Source organism: Amblyomma maculatum, chromosome 7 (genome assembly GCF_055883805.1).
Source record: "Amblyomma maculatum isolate TAMU_Amacu chromosome 7, ASM5588380v1, whole genome shotgun sequence".
In the NCBI taxonomy this organism is placed as follows: domain Eukaryota; kingdom Metazoa; phylum Arthropoda; class Arachnida; order Ixodida; family Ixodidae; genus Amblyomma; species Amblyomma maculatum.
Genome location: NC_139350.1, coordinates 1,351,908 through 1,358,015, shown reverse-complemented (window position 1 = coordinate 1,358,015; position 6,108 = coordinate 1,351,908).

Here is a 6,108-nt window from a genome sequence, read left to right as displayed (position 1 = left end):
GCATTGCCTTAAAGAGGTCTCTGTTCATGCTCCAATACTTTCCAGCCACGAAACACTTTCTTTTACGGGTTTACGAGTCAATCGCATTTGTCCTTTTTGTTTTTTGCGGCTGTGTTTTCTTCTTTTTACGATAGGCAAGTGTGCTTCAAGCCAGGTTTTCGGCTTCACACCGATGAGCGCCCACAGGCTTGGCTGTTTTGAACCTGAACTGAAACGATGCTGTCACGCTTAACCCGACGCGATTCCCAAGCAAAAGGACCATGGTTCCGAAGCGGACACACCTTTGTACCTTCTGGTGTATGTACAGTGCCGAGCGGGTAGGTGCATCCAGGCTTTTCGCAGCGCACAGTCATCTCGGCAGCAGTTTGCGCCAGGAGTTCTGCCGGGCTCGATCGTCCGCGTGCATCCCCTTGGGTTCGAGCAGCCGCGGCGGTCCTAAAGGCTCCCTGAGGATCGCTCCATCCGCTTGCTGGGGATAATCGAAATGGCTCGCCCAATTAAGCGCCCCTCTCCGCATTGGCCCCGATTTCTTCCGCAAGTGTAACAAGGGGCGCCGTGACGCGTGCTCGAATACGCTGCAGTCCATGCAGTTGAGGACGTGCTACATTCGCTCCAAACTGCGCTTTGAACACGGCTTTGTGCAAAACGCCTGTGGTGTCATTTTACTCGCCTCGCCACGAATTACATATATAACATAGCGTATCTTGGTACCATGCGCACTTCACATGTAAAGTCACCCGGAAAGCACAATTCCGAAACCGAGGGGCGGCTACAAATGGTGATGGCGTAGAAAAACTCGTACCACTGTCACCCTAATGGTTTTCGGAACGAATGGCGCTCCGCATCAACTTCCCCTCGAAAAGCCCGTCGTCCATGGCGACCATTATGGGGCCCAATGAGGCATGGCTCGCGTCCCCACCCGGGTCTGCTGCCGCCGTCTATTGCGCTACCGTTTGCGTATTCAAGGCAAACATGAGGCTAACATTACACAGCCGCCACGAACAGACATCCCACTTTCATTTACGGATGCGGAAGGAGCGGCAAGTCAGCGTGACTTACAATAGCCTAATCAAACAGCACTCGGAGTTATTCAAAAGCTCTTCGTTATGCCTATCCCCGATGCGCGGAGCTTTCCTTCGCGTTTTCGCTGTTGCTGTTTCAATTGTCCTTCGCACAGGTGGGAAGTTCACTGCAAGACCTCGTCCAGGGTTGAGAGGTGGAGTCCCAATCGAAAAGCACACAAACCTTTCCTAGTAACATGAGGGACAGAACATCTTGCTCCTTCTCTGTGGCCAACATTTTGCAGATGTCTGATGCAGGATGCATGGAATCAGCTGTTACTGCACCCGTCGATCCATCGACCCTGGCGCGCTGTGCCGGACAGCCGCCTACCTCCACACACCCCGGCAGATTGTTACCAAACAGTCACACCATTGGCATTGCCACAGGACTAAATGATTAATGTTTGTACTCTTTTATTAAATGGCGATAATCGTAAATGCGCATTTAAGCTTTTTGTTTTCTCTCCTATGGCCGAATGAAAACGTTACTGCATCAGCAAATGGACGGAATAATAACTGGGCAACAAATTCACCTTTATGAGCGTTCAAAAATTATAATTTGTTGACTCTGGCTCTTACAGCGCCATTACACTCCGAGCTAAAACGAATCCCAGATCACCATAAAATTATTGCACTTCAGCGAATTCTCCGGTGGGTATGGACATCGATTTGTCAAAGCGGAATAGCCCTCTAGGGAGGTTTCTTTGCGGGCTTATTACTTCCTTCAAAAATTGGTGAGGGGTGTTTAGATTTTGTTTATTTGTGCCCACCTAGTGGTTTCAAGGTTACCGTCAGGAAATTAATTTTACAATCATTTGGGGCTTGATCGGAAGAATATGCGCGCTTATTCTATGTATACTCGAGTATAGGAACATTTTGGGATTGTCTCCGTCTGCTGCTGCTTGCCTTGAATCTGTTGCAGTCTAAGAGCCCTTATGGAAAAACAGTACTGACACTAATATTACTCTGCAAATAACACAATGTGCAATAACTGTACACTCGATCTATAGTGACTCAGAATAAACGGTAACATTTGTGACAACGGCTACGTGGGGATGGATAAATAGTTGAGTCTGGTGCTGCGTTTTAACTAGGCCGTGTACTTCCCGGTGTTTATTTTCGGAAATTCGGCGGATGTTTTTAGGGCGTTTACATATATTTTTTTTTTGTTTTGTTTTTGATATCTGCGTTTTTAGCTAGTTGCGTGATGCAAACTATGATTATCGCCGAGAAAAATTCTGTAAGCCCCCAGGATTATAGAAGCAAAAAGAAAAATTTCATTTACCTCGGAGCGAGCGCTATTTACATTTGATAGAGGTACGACCATAGTTGGCAAAGAATGCGGGAGTCTCGCCTGAGAACGAGTTATTTTTCAAGCCTTGGGGAGAAGCTGACACACTCATTTCCGCATCGCTACATCAAGAGAGATGATAGCGAGTGCGTTTCGGGCTCCCCCCCCCCCCCCCCCCCCCCCACCTGGACTGCACTTAAGAGTATTTGCTGGCCCGTTTCTGTATCTGGTAAGGAGGGGGGGGGGGGGGGGGGCGAAATGGAAAGATTGTATTTTCGTCAAGAATGGGTCCTAAGGCTAGTATGCGCATACCAAAAACCAGCGTTAATTCTTCGGTTTAAACTGGCTGCGTAAGTTGTTTCTTTTTAACAGGCGCATGTTGAGCGGTGTTTTTCGGTTAAAACCGGAAAGTACACGGCCTAGTTATAACTACGCCTTAACGAGGCAATTCGACGGCACTGTGCAAGGTGTCATTAAAAGAATAAGATACAGGTGACCCGTCTATTTGGGGACGAATACTGAAACGAGAAGACATCGCGCCTGTCGAAGGTAGCGTATATATAGCGTGGACCGAGAGAGGCTAAACCAGTTTAGAAACGTTATCAGGGGCATAATCCAGGGAGGTTGGCGCGCACAGGACACGAGCGCCGCACACCCGGGCGACGATGATATATATGTGCCTGAGCATGTCTGAGCACACTGCATGCCGCCCTCAGCATGCACGCTCACTTCCCACCTAAGACTGTGCACTCTCTCTCTCTCTCTCTGAATGCAGCACATCCACAATGAGCACGGAGCCACCAAGTGGCCCGGTTCTGACTTTGACAATAATCATGTGTTAAACAAACAGCGGAACTACTGCGACATCGATATACTATACGGGTTGAAATGAGGGCATTGGGAGCTCCTGAAAGGAAACGCGTGTCATCACTGTGTGTGTCCACGTACATTTTTCTTTTTTTTTTGTCTTTCTCCGACCCCTAATGCTGCGTTCCCGAGTCATCGATTAACTATAAGAAGCATGTGCTCTGTACTTTGCCCGAGACACCGCTTCACTGAGCTCGCTGAGTATATTTCTTCCAAGAAGGGATGTTTCGGATATATAGATACGCATTGTTTGTGCGACTTTCCGCTGAAACTATATATAGTGTTTGCTTACAATTGAAGCTCCTCACAGGTATACATACTGTATAAAAACTCAAGGGGCGTTATTTGTCTAAGACGCATAGATTAGGGTTAAGCACAGTTGGAGCTATACTTTGCCAAAAAAAATAATAGATATCAGACTGCAATGACCAGCTTGCAGTAAAGCTGGTACTTTTTCTTGCGTTCTCTCTGCGTTCCTGACATTCTACACCTATGATGAGAGATTGAGATAAAGTCTTCTGTCTCTCAGCTGCATTTTAGCTCGATTATTCCTCCTCATTATAAGGGGGGGGGGGGGGGGGGGGGTGCGAAAATACCAGATATACAAACACTTCAAATTTGGTGCGCCAACGCGATTTTTTTTTTTAATGAAACGCGTAATCTTGGCGCAAAAATTTTCCTTCGAGGCCCAACTTGGATTAATATAATCTAGTGATACTGGTGTTAAAGTGAATTATGGTGTTAAATTTACGCCTTTCTTTTTACCTACTTTTACTGTGGCCACTTGTCCGCTTCGGTTATCTTTTCTACATTTTCTTCTTCGCTTCCACTACAATCCTACGCCCTTTTTTTGTGTGTGTGTGTGTGTGCGTGCGTTTTTTTAGATAGCTGAAAACTTCCATAACCCAATAAGATTATGATGACCTTAATCATGTTAAAAATGGCGCGACGAATGGCTTATCACACTTAACCCAACCAAATGGAAACCCACCTCGTGGAAACCCAACAGAGCTCATGCAATCATATAAGTGCCTGGGAGTCATTCTACGTCACGACGTATCTTGTCGCGAGCACGTGCTAGCGTAATTTCTTCTACGAATAAAGCCCTACGGCGCCTCAAGAGCCATTTACGCGGATTTTTCGCCTACATTATATTGGTAAGGCCAAAATTGGACAATGCATCCCCCATTTGGACCCGACATAAAAGATATCCCATCGATGCACTTCAAGCCATCCAGAATCGCCTCGCCCGTTTCATCTATTCACACGAAGTCTGGGTATCCTCCTTGAAATCACAGTCAAACTTGCGAACTATTTCAAGCCGTACTCTCATCGCCATCCTATCTCTTTTCTCCGCCAGTGAGCACAAATTTGTGCATCTCCGCCACGCATATCCCTTTCACCCTCCATCCACTTCAAGTTACTCGTCCGCGCACCCGTCTACATCCTCCTTGTCGAGACCTGGATGGCCTGACGGGGGCGATCTATCCCATTCCATCGCTGCAGTCCATAATTCTTCAACGCCCAATTTCAACTCCATCTCCTATGTAATACATCGAATGGGAGCATTAAGGTTAACAAATGAATTAAACAGCCACTGCACGGTCCGAAAAGGGCCAATATAGCTGAGCTCCCACCCTGTCAAAAAAAAAAAATGGATGCTATCGCCTCCATAAATTTTACCGATGCCTGCTGCTCGCATCTCCGTATTAAAGACACGCGTAATTTGTGGCTGCAGTTTTTATTTTGTAATGTGGCGTAACGCAATTACGATACATGGACTACGAGTTACACGCCTAGGGCCGACTATTATCTTTTTAATCTAATTTCTTTTCTGACCTCGTTTTCGGTTTCAAAAGTGTGACGTCAAAGGTAATTATAGATCATCTGAGAGCTAAAAAAAAAAAAAAAAACTACGATATGATAACTGCTTCTTCGAGTGTTGCGAATCTCGCAGCGCTGTACGAGTGAATCAAAACTACAAAGGAGAGACTATGCCGAAGTGTTAACGCGATAGCATATAAGGGCACCATGTTGCAGAAAAGCCGGCGTCGGCGTTGTTTTGCAGGCGCACCTGATTACACGCACGTAATTTTGTATGAAATTTATGTCATCATCGTTCTTTACGCAGTGTTCAGGCTGCCACCATACCATTTCGCCTTCCATTTGGTAGCCATCTGCTAGTCAAGTTACAAGATAGTTAACGAGAGGGATTCGAACCAACGACGTATATATGCACCTCCAATGGTATGCCGTTAACTGTAAGTGTCCAACGAGGACTGGGACAATCACTCGGCCTTCCTTTCCACAAAAGTCAAATGCAACAAAAAATATATATAGTTTAAAAATCTGGGGAAAGAAAAGGAAGTGTTGCAGGCACTTAAGGCGAAGCTTGAGCGTCCCTCTAATTGCTCGTCCCTCACGCTACGTATATGGAAAACTGATGGCGTAGCCATCGCTCGGATATTGAGACCAAAACTGAAACAAGCGACTGAAGATATTTTCAATGTAAATTATTTATACAGGTTGTAGGCGAACATCGCCTGGTGAACCATAGACAGTAATTCCCTGCGCATCATTATGTCAAGAAAAACAAGCAACCAGACTGTCGTGTCTATACTCCTTAAATTTCTACTGCATCGATCCCGTCTCTCGGCCTATATTTCTGATCTGGGTCACACGTACCTCACCCAACTCGGTCATTTGTTTTTACTAATGCGTAAGCATTGTATGGGTTCGGGTTGTGAGGTTTAACGTTCAAAAGCGACTCAGACTATGAGAGTCGCCGTAGTACAGGGCTCCGGGAATTTCGACCACCTGAGATTATTTAACGTAACTGACATCGCACAGCACACGGGCGCCTTGTTTTTCGCTTCCATCGAAAAGTGG